Source organism: Lactuca serriola, chromosome 3, assembly GCF_051521515.1.
Source record: "Lactuca serriola cultivar US96UC23 chromosome 3, Lser_US96UC23_V15, whole genome shotgun sequence".
Taxonomy (NCBI): domain Eukaryota; kingdom Viridiplantae; phylum Streptophyta; class Magnoliopsida; order Asterales; family Asteraceae; genus Lactuca; species Lactuca serriola.
Genome location: NC_136410.1, coordinates 121,188,950 through 121,213,882, shown reverse-complemented (window position 1 = coordinate 121,213,882; position 24,933 = coordinate 121,188,950).

Genomic DNA, 24,933 nt, shown 5'->3' with positions numbered 1-24,933 from the left:
AAACCTTCTTAATACCTTTCACTCAATGTCACCATCTTAACTTTAAGATTTGTTATTGGAACGAAGTATGATTGACTTATTGATTTAACCATTTCTTCAATTCTTGATTCCTCTTCTTAGACATACAATTGTACTAAGAATCACTTAGAGGATCAATTGAGATATGGTTCTTAATCATTAAGACCTACCATAAAGCATAAAAGGTACTCTCCCTTCATCTTAGAATGGAGTGACTTTTATCTTTCTGCCTACTTGATTCTTCTTATTCGTTCCGCTATTGATTTAAACCGTTTAATCAATTCAGAATTACACCTAATCATGTATGTATAATCATATTTACTAAACCTTTTGTAAATCATGACGAATATCATTTTTACTCTTATGATGGAGTTGATCAACACGCAACATTTTTTGCTCGATCTCTTAGTCCTTCACTTGACACCTTGTCAACGAATTAGTCTAATTTCCATATATGAAATTTCTCATTCATCGTGCAACCAAGTTGCATGATTCCAAATTTCTGTCCAATTGAAATTTGGGCGATGAGAAAACTCTCCCTATTTGGTAAATTCTCGACTTTTCCATAAACACCATAAATAAGAATCATATCCATTTGTTGTAGAAATATTCAAACACCAATTTTCATAACGATTTCATTGCAAGGAAATAAACAAATAAATAAATAAGTCAAACGAAAATTTTTTTATTTATAAAAGCAGCGGAAAACATTTGTCCTTACAATGCAAAATCCATTGAAAACTATGTATTTCAAAAGAAAATTTTCTAACAACTTTATCATAACTATCTAAGATCTAATCTTCAAGTCCATGCGATCAAGATGCATTCCTTGTGATTAGATTCATCTTGCTCTTTCACTAAACTTCCTTTCTTTTCACCGATCCTTTAAAACATTCAAATGCAATGTTATTACATTATGTATTAAGAATTAATGAATAGGAACTTAATGGAGTTAGATAGTGGATTTTACCTGAAGTGCAGCCATACTCTTTGACTCTCCCATCTTCTGGACTCTTCAGGCTCTTTGGGCAGACTTGTATCCAACTCCCTTTCTTTTGGCAGCAAACGTAGGTCGGTTCTCCTAGAACGTCCTCGGAAGTATGGTCGGTTGACTCTCCCAACAAATACGCTCCATTGCTTCGCCAAATCATTTCTGATTCAGCAGCAATGAGCATGTAAGTTAGGTCAATGAGGTTGTCGTCATGATCCATCATATAAAACTTTCTTTTGAACTCATTATATGATTCTGGAAGTGACTGCAAAACCCAATTTACCGCCAACTCATTCAGGAATGACACACCCAACATTATCAACCTATCAATGTGTGATTTCATTCCTAGAACGTGGGTACACACGGGTTTACCATCTTCATGTTTCATTTCCAATAGGGCTTTAGTGATATTGAACCTTTCAATTCTTCGATCTTGTGGGTTGAGGAGAACAATAGGAGGAGGAGGAGGAAGTGAAGCATGATTTCTCGTTCCTCGATTGAATCGTGGAATACCATCTTCATGTGGAATGCTTGTTCCACGGGATTTGGGAAGACCATAGTTGTCGAACTTTGACATCTACAAAACGGGAGAAAAAAAAACAAATTCAAGTTAGTTGATTGATTTGAGTCCTTAGTAAATCACCCAAATGAAATACTAAGGCTAGGACCCAACACAATATTCTACAACTCGGGAGAGGGATGTCGTAACCCTAATTGCAGAATATTTGAAGGTGAGTGAATGACGATTCACTAATTTCCACCATGAAAAACGAAAAAGAAATTTAAGTTTTAAATCTATGAAAACTCCTAGATCGTTTGAGATTCATTGAAATTTCAATGGCATGTTTAAATCTCGATATGCCCCTCTTGTTTGTGACTAGGATGCCGAGGATCACAAAGCGGGTGTGAATAACCATGCAAACTTACATGGTGCCCTCACATGTTACAGTCACCTATTCGATGTGCCGGTAAACCACACACGCTCCACCGAACTATGACAAACATTGAGTCACCCTTTGCTACCTTTTCTTAGAACCATTTAGTGTGCCGGTAAACCACACACGCTCCACTAACGTCTTCGCAAGGGCACAAAGTGTAATTTCATGGAATTGCATCAATTCACTTTTGCCTAAGTAACTAAGATTGGGAATTTTATGAAAACATTTAGTTACTTTTATATTTCATTATACTTATAATGGAAGGTTTTGTCCTATCCTACCCATTCGGCTAACGACCCTCCACTAGTCAAGAGTGCGGTGGGTAAGAGTGGATACCCATTCAATCGCCATTTTATAGGCAATTTCCTTAAACACCCCTTATAGACCAGTTTCGTGAATGAGGCCTATTAACGGTAAGACTGACTTTTACTCATACATATATATAATGTTAGACTTTTAATGATATATATATAGTATAAGGTGTATTTTATACTTTCAAAATACTAGGTGGTCTAATTTAACAATTATACCTTTAATTCAATTAAATTGTAAACCTAAACTTTTATGGATTTATTAAACTTCTTTTAATTATACACCTTAATTAATTAATAAAACCATAAGGGTGTGATTTGAACTTTTTCAAAACAATACTAGAGTTTTAGAATTTAACATTCCTAATTAAACTTTTAATCAACTTTTAAATTCCAAAACTTGAGGGCAAGTTTTGAAACATTTCAACACATTAGGGTTTCAACTATTTAAATTTCAAAACTACAAAACTATTGGGTTCAAATTTAAACTATAAAACCTAAAGGGAAAAATATGAAACTTTTCATAACAACAAGGATCAAATAACAAATAATCTAAACTAACATTTAATTACATAATTATACATATTTGATTTGTTTAATGATTTCTTGCAAAACAACTTATCAATTTACTCAAAATAATTAATCAATTATCTTATAAGGAAACAATTATCTTATTAATTGATAAATATCCTAAATTAGATCAAAAATATAGTCAAATATATCATATAATCGGATTAATATTGATCTAACATGATAAGGTAACTAACCCAATGCAAAAACAACAAGAAATCCTGAGATAAGCTCTATCTGACGAGTTGACTCGTCGAGTCAAGCCTGGACTCGGCGAGTTCAGTTACGGACTCGGCGAGTCCAGCCTCCAAAACACCAAAAATCAAATTTTTTAGATATACAATGCATCAATACAATTGAAACCAACCTGGCTCTGATACCACTAATGGGTTTTGGTCATAAGACACCCTATGTGCTCATACAAACCCTAATGCTTGGATCTAGGTTTCTCTATTGTACATACTTCGAATCCAAGACTTTGAACCCTAATTCTAGCATATGGAAATCAATATTAACATATAATTAGGTTTATGATATTACCTTGATTGTTATGTAGCAATCACAATCCAATTCCTCCTTGAATTGACCTTGGAAAGCTGAGAGTCACAAGTGTCACTCCTCTAATGGCTTACAAACACCATAAGCAAGTGGAGAAGGTATAAAGAGAGAGGAGGGAGGTTAAAATTCGTCCTTAGGACCTCTTGGGAAGGGTTAGACGAATTCCTAAGCCCTAGGGGGTTTATATAGGTGTAAAGATTAAGGTTTTAGTCCTTATCCTTATCTAGTTGCTTGTCCACCAAGCAACCATAAGATAAGTCCTAGAAACCTTTATCCTAGTCGAATTCTAAGGGATTTACACCTCAAATTCGTTCACCATATATATAAAATAATCCTTACCTTATTTTGTAACTATCACATAATTACAATTCAGCCCCTCTAGTTTAATTAATTACACTTGATCACAAAATTAATTCTTAATTAATTATTGACCAATATTAATTAAACAAATATGATTTCTCCTTTAATATATTATTCTAATAACATATTAATAAATCATAATAACCTCTCTCTCTTTATTTATTTCTCCAATCAAGTTGCTTTGGTGAAGGCAACCCAAAAGGACCATGCACCATCGGGTCAAGTAGATACCAAAATAGTTATGGACTTAGACACTATATTAGGCAAGTATTTGACCCGGTTGTGCATGGTCCTTTTGGGTTGCCTTCACCATAGCAACTTGATAAGATGATTTATTACGAGAGAGTAAATATTTTTATTCAACCTAATTAGTCATTAGAAGTCTTCGATTCAAAGCATGTTTATTAGAAAGCCTAGATTCAAGCATTAGGCTCTGATACCACTGATGGGTTTTAGCCATAAGAACTTTCCTATGTGCGCATGCAAAACCCTAATGCTTGAATCTAGGCTTTCTAATAAACATGCTTTGAATCCAAGACTTCTAATGACTAATTAGGTTAAATAACAACATTGAAACAGATCTAGAATCATACCTTTGAGTTCCTTGTTGATCTTGAGGTCTTGGAGCTTCTAGAGTCACAAATGTCAGTCCTCTAATGGCTTACAAACACCAATAGCAAGGAAGATGATTTAGGAGAGAGGAGAGGGGAGGAAATTGGCCAGGGTTCTCTTCCTTTTGGAGAGGTGCCGATTTCCTTATGCCATGGGGTCTATTTATACTTGTAGACTCCTTAAGGGTTACAATCTAAACCCTAATTGGTCCTTCATAGCGAAGCACTTCCCGAGCCAGGACTTAACCTCCTGCAGAGTCGGGATGTCGTTTCCTATGAGTAATATGTCATCGACATATAGAACGAGGAAGCTTACTATACTCCCACTGGCTTTGACATATACACAAGATTCGTCTTCGCTTCGTACAAATCCAAACTCTTTGACTTTCTCATCGAAGCAAAGATTCCATCTGCGAGACGCTTGCTTAAGTCCATAAATGGACTTCTCAAGCTTACACACTCTATTCGGATGCTTCGGATCCACAAACCCCTCTGGCTGAGCCATGTAAACATCCTCAGCCAACTTTCCGTTAAGGAAGGCGGTCTTGACATCCATTTGCCAAATTTCATAATCATGAAATGCGGCAATTGCTAGCATCACTCTAATAGATTTAATCTTCGCAACTGGTGAGAAGGTCTCATCATAGTCAACTCCGGGAGTTTGAGTAAAGCCCTTCGCGACCAATCGCGCTTTATATGTGTGTACGTTTCCATCCACGTCGGTCTTCTTCTTGAAGATCCATTTTCACCCAACGGTCTTACATCCGGGCACGTAATCAACCAAATTCCAAACTTGGTCATCATACATGGATTGGATCTCGCTATCCATTGCCTCTTTCCACTTTGCAGACTCCGGGCCTGCCATGGCTTCCTTATAGTTACTAGGTTCATCAAGGTTTACTAGTGTACCATCACTAATATACGTGTCCCCTTCGGTAGTAATATGAAAGCCATAAAACTGGGGATGAACTCTAACTCTATCGGAACGTCTAAGAGGTAAGGATTCGTCAATCGGTTCAACCGGAGTTTCCTCCTCGGGTTGAATGCCAGCAGCAGAGGTTCCTTCATCTATCGACTCTTGAATCTCTTCAAGTTCGATTTGCCTCCCACTGTCTCCTTGGCTCATGAGTTCTCGCTCTCGGAAAACTCCTCTCCTCGCAACGAAGACAACATTGTCCTTCGGTCTATAGAAGAGATATCCAAAGGATGTCTGCGGGTAGCCGATGAAAATACATCGCTCACTTCGAGGTTCAAGCTTGTCGTGAGTATCTCGTCTTACGAAAGCCTCGCAACCCCAAACCTTGATATGTGCCAACGAGGGAGCTTTCCCTATCCACATCTCGTGAGGTGTTTTGGCAACCTTCTTAGTAGGGACTCGGTTAAGGATATGGGCGGCAGTCTCTAAGGCATACCCCCAAAAAGAGATAGGTAGTGAAGCACGACTCATCATAGAGTGAACCATATCCAACAAGGTTCGATTACGCCTTTCTGCCACACCATTTTACTGCGGTGTCCTAGGAGGCGTCAATTGTGAAACTATTCCACACTCCTTGAGATAATCGTGGAATTCAAGACTTAGGTACTCTCCTCCTCGATCGGATCGAAGCATCTTGATTTTCCTGCCCAATTGATTCTCTACTTCATTCTTGAACTCTTTGAACTTTTCAAAGGTGTCTGACTTTTGCTTGATTAAGTAGATATACCCATATCTGCTATAGTCATCGGTAAAAGTCACATAGAAGCGGTTCCCATCCTTCGTTGTTGATCTAAACGGTCCACATACATTGGTATGTATTTGGTCCAATAGACCCTCGCCCCTTTCACATGTACTCCTGAAGAGTGACTTAGTCATCTTTCCAAGCAAACAAGACTCGCATGTGTCATCTTCCCTAAGGTCGAATGACTCCAACATTCCATCCTTTTGGAGTTGGGCTATGTGTTTCTTGTTGATATGTCCAAGACGACAATGCCACAAGGATGCTTTATCCATACTAGTGGAAGAATCAATATTTAAAACATCATTTCCTAAGTTATCAACAATCATAACGGTTTCATATATTCCATTACATGGTATAGCTTCAAAGTAAAAGACACCATTTAGATAAGCCAAAATAGAACCATTCTCATTATTAAAAGAAAATCTAAATCCTTGTCTATATAAACCATGAAATGAAATGATGTTTCTAGCCATTTCTGGCGAATAGCAACAATTGTTCAAATCTAAAACCAAACTATTCCTAAGCACTAAAGAATACACTCCAATCTTGGTCACAGGCGACGATCTTCTATTCCCCATGATTAGATTGATCCTTCCTTGCTCCACATCCCTACTTCTTCTTAGTCCCTGCACATTGGAACAAATGTGATAACCACAACCGGTATCAAGAACCCAAGAAATAGCATGATTAGAATCGTTAGATTTGATTGTGTATATACCTGCGAAAGATGGCTTGATCTTTCCCTCTTTGATTGCTTGCAGGTAATCCGGGCAGCTTCTCTTCCAATGTCCTATCTTGTGGCAGTGGTGGCACTCTGCCTCCTTTGGGTTAGAGCAGGGCTTAGCGGGATCAACTTTGGTCCCACTAGAAGAGGCACCATCTCGGGCTTTCACCTTGCGATAGTGCTTCGATGAAGCTTTCCTCTTCTTTCCCTTTCCTTGACCAATAGCCAAGACAGGAGCAGCGGGCGGATTGGGAGTAGGTGCAACAGACTTGTCCTTGAAGTTGCTCTCAGCGACCCTCAAGAGACCTTGGAGTTTGCTTAGGGTGACCTCTTCTTTGTTCATGTGGTAGGTCATCCTAAATTGGTTGTACATCGGAGGCAAAGAGTGAAGCACCATATCGATCGCCAAGTCTTCACCGAAGTCAACATTTAACTTGCGAAGGCGGTCGACATACCTTTGCATCTTTTGCAGGTGCACGGTAAGAGATTCTCCATGACCCATCTTAGCGGAAATCATGTTGGTGAAAATCTCATAACGCTCTTGTCTCGCGTTTTGGTGGTATCTCTCCAATAAGTCTTGGTGCATCTCGTACGGGTACATGTCCTCGTAGGACTTTTGGAATTCGGAGTTCGTGGTAGCGATCATGATGCAATGTACCTTCGTTGCATCTCGCTCATGAGTTTCAAAAGCGGTGATTTCGGCGGGAGTAGCAACTTCGGGGTTGATTTTCTCGAGCTTCTCATCGAGGACATACTCCTTATCCTTATAGCGAGCAATGGTGCGAATGTATCTTATCCATTCGTTAAAGTTCGTTCCATCGAAGGTGACCTTTTGGCAAAGGCTCATCAACGTGAAAGAACTAGCAGCAACGTTGTTAGCGTTCAACATCTATAAAAGAAAAGGAAAAAGATAGATTAGAATAAGAATCCCTAATTATCTCCCAATAAGAAAAATTAGGGCTAGGATCCAACAATAACATTTACATACTAGAAAAGGGATGCCGTAATCTAACATGCAAATAAATTGAAGGTAAGTGAATGACGATTCACTAATTCTCCATCACAAAACTTAAACTATTAGTCCTAAGTGTTTTGAGAATTCCTAGGTTCGGATGAGATTCATTGAAACTATTCAATGGCATATTTAAATCTCGATATGCCCCTCTTGTTTGTGACTGGGATACCGAGGATCACAAAGCGAGTGTGAATTACCATGCAAATTCACATGGTGCCTTCATTGTAACGATCACCTATTCGATGTGTCGGTAAACCACACATGCTCCATCGAACTATGATAAACAATGAATCACCCTTTTCCACCTTCGCTTAGAACCAATTAGTGTGCCGGTAAACCACACACGCTCCACTAACTTCTTAGCAAGGTGCAAAGTGTAATTTCATGGGATTGCATCAATTCACTTTTCCTAAAGTAACTAAGATTGCGAAATTTTTAAAATATGTGTAGTTACTTTATATTTCTTATTATACTTTTAATGAGAGGATGAGGTTGCCCTATCCTACCCGTTCGGCTAACGACCCTCCACCAATCAAGCAAGCGGTGGGTGTGAGTGTACACCCATTAAGCGCCATTCTATAGGCCGCAACCTTATACCCACCTTATAGATCGGCTTCGTGAATGAGGCCTACTAACGGTAAGACTAGCATTTAGTTATACATATATATATTATTCTAGTAATATCATATTAGTATAGGGTTGTATTTTAAAACTTTTAAAATCTAGGGTTTGAAATTTAAGTTGTCTAAATTAAAACTTTTAATCACAAATGTAAATTTCAAAACTTGAGGGCAAGTTTTAAACATTTAAAACATGGAGGATCAAATAACAAATAATTCCAATTAACAATTAATATCCTAATTATCTATATTTGATTTTATTCAAGATAATTACCAAAATAATTAAAATAATTAATTAATTATCATATAAGGAAATTAAATATTTTATTATTTGATAAATACCTTTAGCTAGATCAAGATAATAGTCATATATATCAAAAAATCGGATTTAGATTGATCTACTATGATTAAGGTAAGTTTCCATAAGATAATTATGAAAAAATCCCGAATCTGGCCATTCCTGACGCCTGGACTCGCCGAGTGCACAAGGGGACTCGCCGAGTCCACCTTGGAACTCGCCGAGTCCATGACTCAGAAACCTAAAAATCGAATTTTGCAGGTTTGTTTCAGTTAATCAAGCAACAATTTAAAGAAAACCAAGCCAGGCTCTGATACCACTGATGGGTTTTAGCCATAAGAACTTTCCTATGTGCGCATGCAAAACCCTAATGCTTGAATCTAGGCTTTCTAATAAACATGCTTTGAATCCAAGACTTCTAATGACTAATTAGGTTAAATAACAACATTGAAACAGATCTAGAATCATACCTTTGAGTTCCTTGTTGATCTTGAGGTCTTGGAGCTTCTAGAGTCACAAATGTCACTCCTCTAATGGCTTACAAACACCAATAGCAAGGAAGATGATTTAGGAGAGAGGAGAGGGGAGGAAATCGGCCAGGGTTCTCTTTCTTTTGGAGAGGTGCCGATTTCCTTATGCCATGGTGTCTATTTATACTTGTAGACTCCTTAAGGGTTACAATTTAAACCCTAATTGGATAATCTTCTCTTAAGGCTATCCAAATCCTTTCCATAGATAAGCCTTGGACGAATTAGCTATCCTTTTAGCTTCTAGAATTCGTTCCTAGCATATCCATAAGGATTTACAGTCTAAAGCTTAACTATCAAACAATTGATAGTCTATACCCCTTTATTTAATTAATCTCTTTAAGTCACCAAATTAATTCTAATTAATTCTATGACTTATATTAATCAAATAACAAATATACTATTTATTATATTATTCTCATTATATATTTATAATATTTACTCTCTCGTAATAAATCATCTTATCAAGTTACTATGGTGAAGGAAACCCAAAAGGACCATGCACAACCGGGTCAAATACTTGCCTAATATAGTTGCAGCCTTAAACACTATTCCAACACAGATATCCTGAGGGGGACAAGGTCAGATTGGCGTCCTGTCTTCTGAAGGACAGGGCACGAGATTGGTGGGAGGAGGTTGGACATGCCATTGGAGATGACGCAGCTTTGGATGCTATGTCCTGGGATGACTTTACTGCCAGGTTTAGGGCTGAGTTTGCACCGGTTATTGAGGTGCAGCAGTTGGCCGGAGAGTTTCAGGACCTCACCCAGACGACAGAAATAGTGGCGGAGATCAGCGCCAAGTTCAGGGAGAGAGCACTTCTCGTTCCTCAGTACGCAACTGATGAGGAACTGAAGAAGGATCGGTATCATGAGATGTTGCGGAGTGATATCCGCCAGTTTGTGAGCCGATCCAAGTGTAAAATGTTGGATGAAATGATTGCTAGGGCTCGAGAGAGAGAAAGAGAGAGAGAGAAAGAGAGAGAGAGAGAGAGAGAGAGAGAGAGAGAGAGAGATTAACCTTGAGATGGAGAGAAAGAAGAAGCCGGAGGCGGCTCCAGGTTCAGGGAGTTCGGGAAAATAGCCCAAGGGTTCAGATCACAGAGCTAGGAGTCAGCAGAGCCATGGTCGGTGTGGCAAGTGTGGGAGATTGCACGATGCGCCGTGCAAGGCAGGGAGTGCCGGCTGCTACAAGTGCGGCCAGACTGGGCATATGAGCAGAGATTGTACAACCACTACTACTGCCGTTGCGGCATCAGATCTGATTTGCTTTCAGTGCAATCAGAGCGGACATAATAAGTCCCAGTGTCCAAGTTTAGCCGCTGCAGGGAAGGTGTCAGCACCTGCTCCTGCTACCTTGAGGATTGCGGATGGCCGTCAGGGCCGAGTTGAGACACCGGTGGCGAAGAGTAGGGCTTTTCAGCTGACAGCAGAGGAGGCGCGAGCGACTCCTGATGTGGTGACGGGTATGTATTTCTCCCTTATCTATGCATTTACTATTGATTGTTTCTTATAGTGATATGTTTTGTATAGGGTCGTTCTCTGTGAACGACATTTCGGCTATAGTACTGTTTGATTTGGGCGATACTCGATCATTCGTCTATCTTGCGCTTAGCAAGATGTTTAGCAGACCTCCATGGGAGCCAGATTATCCACTTGAGTTTGAGATAGCAACTGATAGGACCATTAGGGTTGCAAGTGTACACAGAGGATGTTCCCTGTAGTTATTCGATGAGCAGTTTCTGGTGGACTTGGTCCCTATTCCCCTGCGATGTAATAAGGTTATAGTAGGCATGGATTGGCTGAGTCCCAATGAGGAGGTGATAGATTGTGAGCTATAGTTGGTGAGGTTTCGCACTCCTAGTGGGAAGAGTTAGTGATTTAGGGCGAGAAGCCACAATGCGGACCAGTTCTGTGTTCAGCAGCGAGAGCGAGGCGCTACTTCCAACAGGGTTGCGCTGGTTATATTGCCTATGTTGTAGATGCCCGGGAGAAGGGTAAGTTATCGGTTGATGATGTTCTGGTTGTGTGAGACTACCCGGATGTATTTCCAGAGGATTTTCCTGGAATACCTCCCGAGAGGCAGGTCGAGTTCAGGATTGACCTGATGCCTGTTGCTGCTCCGATAGCCAAGGCACCGTATCGGTTGGCTCCCCTAGACATGCAGGAGTTGTCTACGCAGATGGAAGAGCTGCTAGACAAGGGTTTTATCAGGTCGAGCAGTTCGCCCTGGGGAGCCCCGATTTTGTTTGTGAAGAAAAAGGACGGGTCACATCGTATGTGTATAGATTACCGGGAGTTGGGGGAGTGGTGTTTGCCCTCAAGATTTGGAGACATTACCTCTATGGGGTCCGTTGTACCATTTATATGGATCACAAGAGCTTGAGGTACCTCATGGATCAGCCGAATCTGCACATGAGGCAGAGGCGATGGTTAGATGTATTGAAGGATTATGATTGTGAGATCCTTTATCACCTAGGGAAGGCCAATGTGGTGGCCGACGCCCTAAGCCGCAAGGCGGCAGCAGCCCCGATCAGGGATGCATGTCTAAGAATGACAGTGATTGCTCCATTATTGGAGCAGATCAGAGAAGCACAAGTCGAGGGCCTCAAGGAGGAGAGGCAGAAGTGTGAGAGGATCGTGGGCCGAGTAGCTTCCTTCGACTATGACAGTCGAGGATTGTTGACCCTTCATGGGAGAGTTTGGGTGCCGTACTGGGGAGGGGTACGGCAGGTGCTGATGGATGAGGCCCACAAGTCTCGATTTTCTATCCATCCAGGGGCGACGAATATGTATAGAGATCTTCGACCCTATTATTGGTGGCCCTGCATGAAGTGGGATGTCGCCTGGTATGTGGAGAGGTGCCTGTCCTGCAGGAAGGTCAAGGCAGAACACCAGAGGCCTCACGGCAAGATGCAGCCGTTAGACATTCCAGTGTGGAAATGGGAAGACATCACCATGGATTTCATCACAAAGCTTCCCAGAACTGCACATGGAGTGGATTTGATTTGGGTTGTTGTGGATCGGTTGACGAAGAGTGCTCATTTCATACCAATCCAGGAGAGTATATCAGCGGAGAAGCTAGCCGATATTTATGTGCGAGAGGTGGTGGCACGGCATGGAGTGCCTGTCTCGGTGGTGTCAGACCGAGACGTCCGTTTTACTTCCAGATTCTGGAAGCGGTTTCACGACGAGATGGGGACTCGTCTCCATTTCAGCACCGCTTTCAACCCTCAGACGGACGGGCAAAGCGAGAGGACGATCCAGACTCTCGAGGACATGCTCTGGGCATGTGTTCTAGATTTCGGTGGCAGTTCAGATACGTATCTTCCGTTAGCGGAATTTTCGTATAACAACAACTACCATGTGAGTATTAACCGCCCTCCTTTCGAGATGTTATACGGGAGGAAGTGCAGGACCCCGATCTGCTGGGGCGAGGTCGGTCAGCGTGTCATTGGGAGCACCGAAGTGGTGCTCAAGATGACGGAGTTGATCCAACAGGTTCGTAGTAGACTGCAGACTGTGCAGAGTCGGCAGAAGAGTTACGCCGACAGGAGGTGTTCAGACTTGGAATTTCAGGTGGGTGACATGGTCCTCCTGAAGGTATCACCCTGGAAGGGTGTTATCACATTCCGAAAGAGGGGCAAGCTGGGCCCCAGGTTCATTGGACCTTTTAGGGTGTTCGCCCAGGTGGGTCGGGTCGCCTACCGATTAGATCTCCCGGCAGAGCTTAGCCAGATCCACAACACTTTCCATGTTTCTCAGTTGAGGAAGTGTTTGGTGGACGAGTTGGCAGTAGTACCCATGGAGGATATTCAGGTTGATAGCAGCCTGAATTACGTCGAGAGCCCAGTTGTGATCTTAGATCGGAAGGTAAAAACCTTGAGGAACAAGGTAATTCAGTTAGTGAAGGTGAAATGGAAGCACTAGAACGGTTTAGAGTGGACATGGGAGTCCGAGGAGGAGATGCGGGAGCATTACTCAGAGTTGTTTCCAGATTCAGCGGCAGCAGACTTCGAGGACGAAGTCTAAGTCAAGTGGGGGAGAGTTGTAACACCCCAAATTCTGGTATGTTACTTAAGTATTTATTTTTCAAGTTTTCAAGAGGAACTCGACGAGTCAGTAGCCAGACTCATCAAGTAGAGTCGGGATTTTGAGCACGTTTAAGTTGGCTACTCGGCGAGTCCATATTCTAGACTCAACGAGTCCGCCAGTTTGGATGAAACCCTAATTTCATGGGTTTGCACACTATTTAAACAACTTTTTGGGACCCCAAGTCAGCCCGCATCACCCCCAGAGCATCCTTCCTGAAACCCTAGAACTCTCTTAGCATTTTGTGTGTTTTGGTGTGATTCTTTGAAGATCTTGAGAGAAGAAGGAAGGTAGATCAAGAGGAGAAGAAGGAGATCCCAGATCTTTGTGGCATTTTAGAGTATAGTGAGGTATAACTCGACCCTTTTCTGTTTCTATGCTTTAATCCCATTTGGAACGCCATTAAAGCTATTCTTGAACCAATTCTAGGCATGGTAGTAGCATAGAGGACTCATTGAGAGGAATAGCCTTTGGATCTAGCTAGGTTTGAGTTCCAGAAGCTTAGATCTAGTACCTTTATGGAGCCATTTTGCATGAAAGCTCTAGATCTACTCTTATAGTGTGCGTTGAGCCTTAAAACCTTCATTTGATATTATTTACACATAAAGTTGGAAACTTTACATGTTAATCTAGCCCTAAGAACCCAGATATATGAATGGAATTAATTGGTTTCAAGCAGAATCGAGTATATAGCGATTGCATGTATACGAATCGGCGAGTTGTTCTTCAGACTCGGCGAGTCGAGTCACGAGTCCCTTGTTTTCCCCTTTTTCGAGTTATGTCGAGTGGAACCAGTGATTGAGAGATGGACTCAGTGAGCTGGAGGTTTACTCATTCATGGAAGAAATCGGCGAGTCAATGCCCTGACTCGGCGAGTCCAAGGCAATCTTCATGCCTCAAGAACAGACTCGATGAGTTGTTCATACAACTCGGCGAGTCACAGTCAGAGTGTTCATATGTTGAAGGAGAACTCGACGAGTTGTTCATACAACTTGGTGAGTCGGATGCAGATTGACTGAGTGTTAGTTTCGAAGAGGAACTCATCGAGTCTATGCCAAACTCGACGAGTAGTAACGGGCAGAAGCAAGAAAGTGAGAGTAAGGACTTGACGAGTTGGTGACCCAACGCAACGAGTCAGGTCAACTGAATGTTGACTTTGACTGATAGGTTGACCAAGGTTAAGATAGTCTTTTTACCGTCAGTATTATTATCAGTATTTTATTGAGGGTACTTATGGAAATTGCAGCCGAGGTGAAGCCGGAGCCGCAGCAGACAGATTCCGGAGCAGTTCTTTTCAGCAGCTAGGCTACGAGGTGAGTTTCCTTCCAGTAGGAACGGGTCTAAGGCCACAATGCCGGCCCGACTAATTAGTAGTAGTTTCCGGACATCGGTCCGATGCAGTAGTTAGACTGTTTGATGCGTTCGTGGCTCAGACAGGTTTTGTGTGTTATGTGTTTCGGGTATGGCCCGATTCAGTATGCAGTCTATGTTGTTATGCTAGTTGATATGTGTATGCTATGTTATGTTAAGTAGTTCTGGACTTCGGTCCGATGCAGTCAGTTCCGGGCTTAGGCCTGATGCAGTTAGTTTCGGACTTCGGTCTGATGTAGTTTCCGGCCATCGGTCCGATGCAGTGGGCGGGGGCCCAGTAGTTGTTTATATGTTTGTTTGGTATGAGGTAGTTTGGGGGAGCTCACTAAGCTTTGTGCTTACAGTTTCAGTTTTGGTTTCAGGTACTTCCACAAGTAAAGGGAAGAGCTCAGAATAATGGCATCGTACACACCACAGCTTCAGCTTTATTCCTGGGAGTTTTGTTCAGATACTTAGACATGATTTGATACAGTTTTTGATATGACATTTTTATTATGTATTTTGGGATACCCGACGTATGGTTTTATTTATATGACATTTAGTGTTATGACTTTTATTATATGTAAAAACAAAAAATTTTGGGTTGTGTTTTTGGGATGTTTCACACAATAGTATAATTATTATGTTTAATCATAAAATAGTTAATCCGGTTTCCCATCCCTATTATCTTCTTTATCCTTAAGGTTCTACCCTTAGAATAATCTATTCTTCATCTATTTATTCCTAAGGATTGTCCTAAGGAATAGGAACGAAGTCGATTGCTACTAGGGTTTATCTGATAGGCACTAAGTCTATAGCTGCCAGTGTTATCCATTACGCACTAACTCAATAATTGTCGGCGTTCATTTATAAGGCACTAAGTCCATAGCCGTCAACATTTACTTATAAGGCACTAAGTCCATAGATGCCAATGTTCATCTATAAGGCATTAAGTCCATAGCTGCCAACATTCATCTATAAGGCAATAAGTCCATAACTGCCAATGTTCATCTATAAGGCACCAAGTCCATACCTACCAATGTTCATATATAGGGAACTAAGTCCATAGCTGCTAATTTTCATCTATAGGGCACTAAGTCCATAGTTGCCAATGTTTATCTATTAGGCACTAAGTCCATAGCTGCCAGTGTGCTACAAGGCTATCATCAATTAGTCTGGTAGTTGTCACTTATACTTTGCTAACTGACTACATTGTTGGTAAAATAACAATTCCAAAGTCGTGGCATTCTTTCTTCGCCTACTTCTTTTTTCACATTATGACGTCGTATCTTTCATCATACTATACCATTTTTTATCTCTCATCATCTATATCATCTTTCATTTACCCATCTTTACCAAATATATTTGTAGGTATAAAAAAAATATAGAATTTAAATCGAGTAAGATATTTACAAATTGTTCATCTAGCATAGATATCAGGAACACAGATAATAAGCACATATAGCATGTATCATTATTAAATACTTCATATCTATGTGTAAGATGAAAGTAACTATGCACTCACTTGTTAAAGTTATGACTCAGAATTCGGGTAGCGCTTTGCTTCTAGCAACTTTCTTTTTCCTTTGACGTAATAAGGGGGTTTAACGAGGAATCGGTTTCTGCGCGGGCAGAACTTCTAAGATGAAAGCTCTACTTCTCGGGGGCTTCTGGCATTCTAGGACTCCTTGTTAATGCCTAAGATGTGTTAGGGAAAGAAATAGAGGCTTTGAGGGTGTTTGGGAGAGAATGGGTGAGAAAATTGTGAAGAATGGAGTGATTTGTGCCTTCTATTTATAGGTTGTCTAAAGGCCGAACATGGGGCGTTCCATAGCTGAGCACTGAGCGTTCGCTGGCCACGTGTCACCATCTGGTGGCAAGGCGTGGGGAGGAAGCAGTGGCTCAGATTGTTCCACGTGTCACTCCCTAGTTAATCCAAAAACTAATTATCTTCTGAAATCCGTAACTTTCACACACAAGCTCCTTTTTTGCATTCCTTATATCCACGGATAGGTATCAACGGGATCTAAAACTTTTGTTTGAACTCTATCGACTAATTTTAAATTTATTTTTAAAGTTATATTTTAATAGGATTAGACAGTTAAAGTCCATTAAAAATTCATAACTTTGTCATCTGATGTCCGTTTTCGACTGTGTTTATATCGTTGAGCTTATATTAACGAAATCTTCAATTCTCGTTTAGATTGCATCTGTTAAAAATTGATTGATCTAAAATTCGATTTCCAGGTTGTATACATACTATGCAAAATCTTAGAGAAACCATAACTTCCTCAAATGACGTCAGATTTGGATGTTCTCTATATGCACGCCCTTGGTTTAACATATACTACGAATTTCTTTTAGATTTCTAAGGCTAAAAGTAGCTTATCGAAAATTCACTTTTTATGATACACGAATCCGTGCCGGTTTTGTCGCAAAACTTCGACGGATCATAACTTCTTCGTTATAAGTCGGATCTCACGATTCTTTATATGTACAAAATCCTTGTGACATATACTATACTTTGTTTAAGATTATTTGTTCTAAATAATCTTCTATCAACAAATCATTTTTAACGCTTATTGTCTCTAAATTGACTAGCCCGAATCTGCGGGCGTTACAATTATCTTCCCTGAGGATGATTTCGTCCCGGAATCATCAATGAAATAGGGCTTGTATAATGACTCCATACATTATATTTTAATCCTAGGTAATAACTGTAACTCTTATGTCCTTTCAAATAAGTATCTAACTCTTGGACTTCTTGACTGCTAACAATGCTCAATCTTGCACCCACTCTTCATACTATGTTGGATTTTCAATCGTAACCTTCAAGTTACAAACTTGATCTTTATTGGACACTCATGATCCGTCTTAAAAACACTTAACTTAAGATATTTCTTTATTTCGATTATCGTAACAGACCGATGGGTCATGTTCTAATGACCTCTCACCGTATGATGCAATGCCTTAGACTTAGGTCTTTTTTGAGTCAGATTCCAAAATGGAAGACACCTTCCTTCATGTTCTAATGTGATATGATCACATTCTAGCATATAGCACTTCTAACTACGAGATTCTTACTTTAAAGGTGATTTCGATACTTCTCCTGATCGCTTCGATTATAATTCACTTTAATCTTCTAGCTTAAGTCAAATACTATATCGAAGGTTGTTCTCTCAACCACGTAACATACTTATATTAGTCGGACTAGATACGATATGACCACTAGGTTCAGAATAATAATCATCTTCTTAGTCATTACCAAAATGATGGTAACGACAGACCTGAACAAAACGGAATCAATTACTAGCGCATTGCTAACCACATGACTTTCCCTGATCCAAGTGTGAGTCTTGTGCTTCTGGTAGTACAGTCCTCTACTACCTTTCACACCTACTCATACTCATCCCAAGTATTGCCTCATAGTTCACCAATTCATTATCATAAAAACAATTTTATCACATATCTTGAATCATCAATTATGCATATCTTGAATCATCAATTATGCTTCAACTCGGTAGGTGGATGTGATAACGCGATATTTCGAGACAATAAAATGTAACACCAGTCAAATTTAGGTCAAAATTTAACTTTCCTAAAATCTTATTTTGGTTAAATAAAGTAGTAGGAATTGTATCAAGGTTTTCGTACATATAAAGTGTTGGATTAGTGTCTAAGTCCATAACTATTTTGGTATGTACTTGACCCGATGGTGCATGGTCCTTTTGGGTTGCCTTCACCAAAGCAACTTGATAGGATGAATTATGGAGAGAAAGGATTAAATATGATTTATTAATATATTATGGGAATGATATATTAAAGGAGAAATCATATTGTTTAATTAATATTAGTCAATAATTAATTGGTAATTAGTTTTGTGACTAAAAAAGATTAATTAAACTTAAGGGACTGGAATTGTAATTATAAGATAATTGCAATTTGGGCCATGGATTGTCTTAAATCAACAGGTGGACGAATTCTTTTGGGAAGCCCATAAGGAAATCGTCCAAGGGCTTGATTAAAGGAGTCCATGGGTTGCTTAGGGCTTAAGCATCCAAACTAGGGTTTCCATGTTAGATAACCCTAATAGCCTCACTATAAATATAACCCTTAAGGCTCAAAAACGTGGGGAACTTCTTTTCTAGGGTTAGAACACGTTTTGGGCAGCCTCTAACCTCTCTCCTCTTCATCCTCCTGCTTATGGTGTTTGTGAACCATTATAGGAGTGACACTTGTGACTCTAAGCCTTCCAAAGTCAATTCAAGGAGGAATTGGGATTGTTATTGCTACATAACAATCAAGGTAATATCTTAAACCTAATTATATGTTAATATCGATTTCCATATGCTAGAATTAGGGTTTATAGTCTTGGATTCAAAGCATGTACAATAGAGAAACCTAGATCCAAGCATTAGGGTTTGTATGAGCACATAGGATGTCTTATGACCAAAACCCATCATAAAGACCCCTAAAATTTGAGTTATAACGAAGAAGTTATGACCAACCGAAGATTCCCTACAAAACCGGCAACACTGACAGATGTAAAACGCGAAGTTTCGATACAATAATTTTTAGCCTTAGGTATCTAAATGGAAGTTGTAGATATCATCAAACCTTAAACGTACCTAAAAAGAACGTCCAAATCTGACTTCGTACGGGGAAGTTATGATTTTTCCAAGATCCGGATATAGTAGTAGACAGCTAAAAACTCGAAATAGAGATCGAGAGACTTTTGGCCGAAACAACCTAAATGAGAATTGACGGTCTCAACAATATTAGCGCAATGGTAAAAATTCTGACGAAAACGAACATCAGATAAAGAAGTTTTGGATTTTTAACGGACTTTTCGTTTCCCGGCCTGTTAAAAATATATAATTAAAGATAAAGTCAAAATTGGCCGATGAAGTCTAAACAAGAGTTTTAGAGTATATTCTCACCTACGCGTGCATATAAAGAACGTCAAAAACGGAGCTCGTATGCAAAAGTTACGGATTTTACAAGTTCGAGACCCGAAATCCGAGGCTATTAGGCTTGCCACGACGTGGCACAGTTGGCCGTGACCTGGCAAGTGACTGAGGGCGTCCAATCAATGGAAGAGGATAATTTTGACTCACCACGACGTGACACACCCTGTGCCACGACGTGGCACCCAAAATATGCCCCTATAAATAGATTTTAAGGGCTCCGTGTTTCATTGCTCAGTTCTCTTCTTTCGTGCGCCGGAACTCTGCGTTTAAGCCCCTGAAGCGTTCCCGAAGCCCCGGTTTTCACACTCAAGTTCCGAAGGAAGGTTCTACACTCCCGAGATTCCTGAGATTTCCGAGAATCCCGAGAAAATCAAATCTTCCAAGTCGAGGTTCTGCTCGATTATCATCTCGCTTTCTCCCAATCAATCAAGTGAGTTCATACCCCTTAATTAACCTTTTAAATATTTTTAAATGTTTTTAAATGCTTTATGGGGGGGAGGGAATACAAGTTGAATCAGGTTTAATTATTATATCAATCACATGTGATTAATAACTAGCATGCAAATGGAATTACTATACGTTAACTGTTTTACCAAACAAATTTCTTCAAATGACTTTCTTAAACATTTTTACATGTATAAAGCTCTTTATCAAATTGTCTTACACACTGTAAGTTTCCTTTCAAACTCTATTAAAAAGGTGTTTTCAAACAAAGGTTTTCCTTATACTTAAACTGTCTTATCAAACAAACTACTTTCAACTTGTTTTATAAACTGATATAAGGTCATCATTTCTTCGTTATTAAGTTTTTCATAGGTATTACAAAACTTCTTTTATAGTTTTATATTGTCAAATGCATGCCCATGTATGTATAGTTATATAAGTAATGTTTAAAGGACTTAGGACGGTTAGCTCGCTTTATTTCCTTTTCCTCGTTGGGATGTGGCCTTAGGGCATCGGTTGCTCGTCCGAATGTCATCTAAATATTATTTATATATCATGTATACATATAGAGGTATAAAGGTTCCATTAGTCAGTTCATCACCTTTGGGTAGCAAACGTATACTTCCGGTTATACTCGTACAGTACTAGTAACTATAATAGGTATAGTCAGGAGATACTACTTTCAATTCCAAGTACAAGGAATCACACAAGTGTCAGTTCATTCATTAGTCTATACTAATACATTACATGCTACATGAATAGGTTTACATATATACTCTTACAAGGATACGTGTACATAGATACGCTCACATGAGTACATTTACATAGATACACTTACATGAATATGTTTACATAGATACGCTTATAGAGATACGTTTACATTGATACGTTTACAGAGATATGCTTACATGAACACGTCTACATTAATTCGTTTAATAGATACTATTACATAGGATCTGATACAAATGTTTCGGGACTTACCATTCCACACCCAAAGCTGTTAGCTTCAGTAGGGAAAAGGAGCGTCGACGGGTGTTGACGGTTGTACTGTTCGGTGAGCTTCCTCGCCGTCAATTTCCTAACGCAAAAGGATATGTCTTTAGTTATTATATTCTCATCCTTCATTTATTTTGTGACACATTCACATGAACGACGAGGTAGGATATATTTGATATAGATAAACTATTTTTCCTTATTACCTTTATATTGTGACTCATACACATAATCGACGAGGTAGACTATAACTTTTATAATAATAGTTAAATAGGGAAAAACCGTCACATTACAGTGATGTTTTCTAACAAAACAGTCGGGTCTTGGTAGAAGACTGTTATCAAAATAGTCGAGTCTTGGTAGAAGACTACTTTTATACTAGTAGGAAATATAGGATTTTATAGGGTTTTCAAACGTTTACAATTTACTTACAAACATTTTCATACTTTCCTCAAAATGTTTACAAGTCTTTACTTTACAGTATTTACAAATCAAAGACACATTAATACTTATGAATTCACCAGCTTTATTGCTGATACTCGCTTTCAAAATAACTTGTATTCTCAGGTCACAAATAGACAGGTACGACGACCAGGTTTTGTGAAGACGAAGAAATCAAGACTCCTCTTTTATTTTGATTAATTATTATGTTGTCTTATACTATGAAAGAACACTCTTATAATTAAAATTATACTATTAATGTGATGGATGATGTTGTTGCTTTTTTACTACTTTACATTGTTGTGATACATTACATGACGTCCTCCGCCCCAAAACGTTTTCGCCGTTCTCGGTTTTGGGGGGTGGCAGATTGGTATCAGAGCATTGTTTATAGTGAATTAAGTATATCAACCCATAAAAGATATAGTAACTATAAATACAATGGGATTAAAATACTGTGACCAAGAGTTTATACTTTTAAATAATAAAATATTTAACTAATTATACGTGCATGCATTCATACTAAAATCTGTGTCACAATGACAAGAACAAAAGTATTACGATTGTTGAATATCACAGGTAAGCTTGGGGATGTATGGTCAGTCTTGGGAGTGGCATAGCCTGATCAACTATGCTGGTCCGAGGAGTGATTAGCACGTGGCCAAGAATGGTTGTGATGTGGCAGCAATTCTAAAAACTCACCAACACTACCACAATGAGACCACTAGAACAGAACATAAGTCTAAAATACTATAGGAGTATTTCATGTTACTATAATTACTTACTTAAGAACTAAAAAGATCTTCATTACTAGGTAAATAGTTGCTAAGTGGATGCACTAAGGTTATATGTAACTAGGATGTCATAGACTTAGAATCTGGGAGATTTTGCTTTACCTCTGTTCCTTGTGATTTTGGAGTTAAGGTCACTTATTTGAAGGCCTATCCTATTTTCATTACATATAACTGGTATGCACTCTACAAATAGTGATGTAACTAATGAAGATCGTTTAATAATTATCTAGTTAGTTCGTCTAATAACTATTTCCTTAACCCAATTCTCGCGTTGATAACATGGCTGGACTCCATCCCCACAGCAACCCGTACCTTCCGAACGAAGGCAATGCTGGATGGTTTAGAGAAGTACCCGAGAATGATCATCCAATCCCTTTGAATGATTAGCTCCATTTCTAAATCCTAACCCTCGTCCCGCTTTTCATGGCCCGATGCCTCCTTGGGTAGAATGCTTGGAAACATGGAGCGAAGAGCAAGATCAACCTATACCGTTTAATGGAGACTGAAGCTTCTACAACGTAAACGAAGGGAGCTCAGCAGACAGAGTTCTACCAATCCTAGTCCGTAGAGTTGCCCGAAACGAAATTCAGGGCCGGACGGCTCTCCAATGTATCGAAGAGGTTAATGCCAATGCAAGAATGCATACCATTCGCACCAATTGCCTTGATCACACAAGTGAGAGATCTGAGAGAAACCATGAGACCCTGCTGCAAGCACTAGCTGAAACCCGAGCCGAAGTCATAGAGCTCCAAGTACGCCAGAAGGTGTACGAAAGATACCTGCTTGATATGTAACGTCAACTAGCCAAACTAAGGGTTCACCATAGGGGTGACAGTCGCCAGTAGGAGATACCTTAGTTCCTTCTTTGTTTTAAAGAACCGTGTTCCTGTCTATGTTCTGTGTAGTACTTTCTATGTGACAACCTTGTATTGTAAGTACTTTTAGTTAAGTCTTTATGCTGTCAAAGACTTCTCTACTCCGAATATGATGTAAGACCTACAACAAGGTCAATTTCCCCAAACCTATTACATCTTAAACATCAATGATATCGACAGTCGGCTAACTTCCGTGTCAATCTTTGTCTATATGCTTTCATCATGCTTTCATTAGAGTCTATCTGAAGCCCCATCTAGTGAAGTTATTGGACTATCGTAATTTAACTCCGGAATCATTTCCAAGTCTCTTTCAAAGGTTGGATCATGTTATCCACCAACCAATAATAGCCTGTTTTGGACGATAAGCGTTTTGATACCATTCTATTAATTTACTTCTACTCCGTACTAGGACTACATCATAGGGATGTAGGTCACACCTTCGTGAACATAGTCCTATTTCGTACTCGGACTGCGTCATAGGGATGTAGGTCAAACCTTTGAGAACATACTTCTATTCTTTACATGAACGACCGAACTACATCTAGGTTCAACCATACTCGCTCACAGATTCATTTTCTTTCCGTGTAACAGAATCATGTCGCTGAAGAAAAATGATCAACCCATCAACCAAACACCAACTCTTCAGATTGATGCATCTACCTTTGAAGCTGCAGTCTCAGCTGCCGTGTCAGCTGTTCTGACCCACCTTAACGCTAACAACACGAACGTTAGCGGGATTGTTAACAATAATTCCAATCCAAGTAACAATCAAGTACCTCAATGAGCAACAAACTACCACGACACCCCAAAACCCAAGCCCAAGAATAACAAACGAAAGTTCTGGGATAAAGCTAAAGGCAAATCACCCCAAGGGGCGAGCAAAAGACAACAACCTGTTGCAACCTTCGCAGCCACGACATCTGTACCTCCTACTACCATCACTTCTGGTATCCCAATTGTCCTTACACCACCTAGGCAGTATGCCGGAAGCCTACCGAAATCCAATAAGTGCAGCTTCCATCATCTGGGTAGTTGTCGTCCGTTACACTGCTTTAAATGCAACAAGAACGGACATACTTCCAATTGCTACAGGACTCGGATCCAACACATTACTTTAACCACCAATTTCGAAATCTCTCGAATATGCCATCTATGCAGCATAATGGGACACTTTAATAGGGACTGTCCAACACAAAAGAACGACGGCGAATCCGGAGGAGTTTGACCTCAGAATGGAAAGAGGCAACGAAGGACCCTACTTTAGTATAGGTTCACTTCCAATCGTGAGTATTATGTATGTTTTTAAAACATGTTTAAAACTTGTGCAACTCGAGTCTTATTTTTTGCGAGATCCTGTCAATTAAGGGACCCCCGTGCTGCGTATACTTGCCTTTTGGAGTATACTTTGTTCGTAACAGTATTCCTGTAGTTACTCTAAATTATTGTAACTTTGTTAAAAGTTGCACCGTTGTGTTTTGTCTATAGCGCCTTTATGTTCAAATTTGATATCTTCTACTTCTAAGTAAGTCCGACATTATCATACAACTTGAGTCAATTCGATCCGCACAATACCAGTTTCGTACGTACGTCTCCTTCTCCGAAAACGTCTTTCTAGCGAAGCTATCATTCCAGAACTCCGAAGTACCCATGCATAGAGTACCTTATGTTTTCTAACCATTCCGAAGAAACCTCAACAAACCTCCCCAGAGTACCACT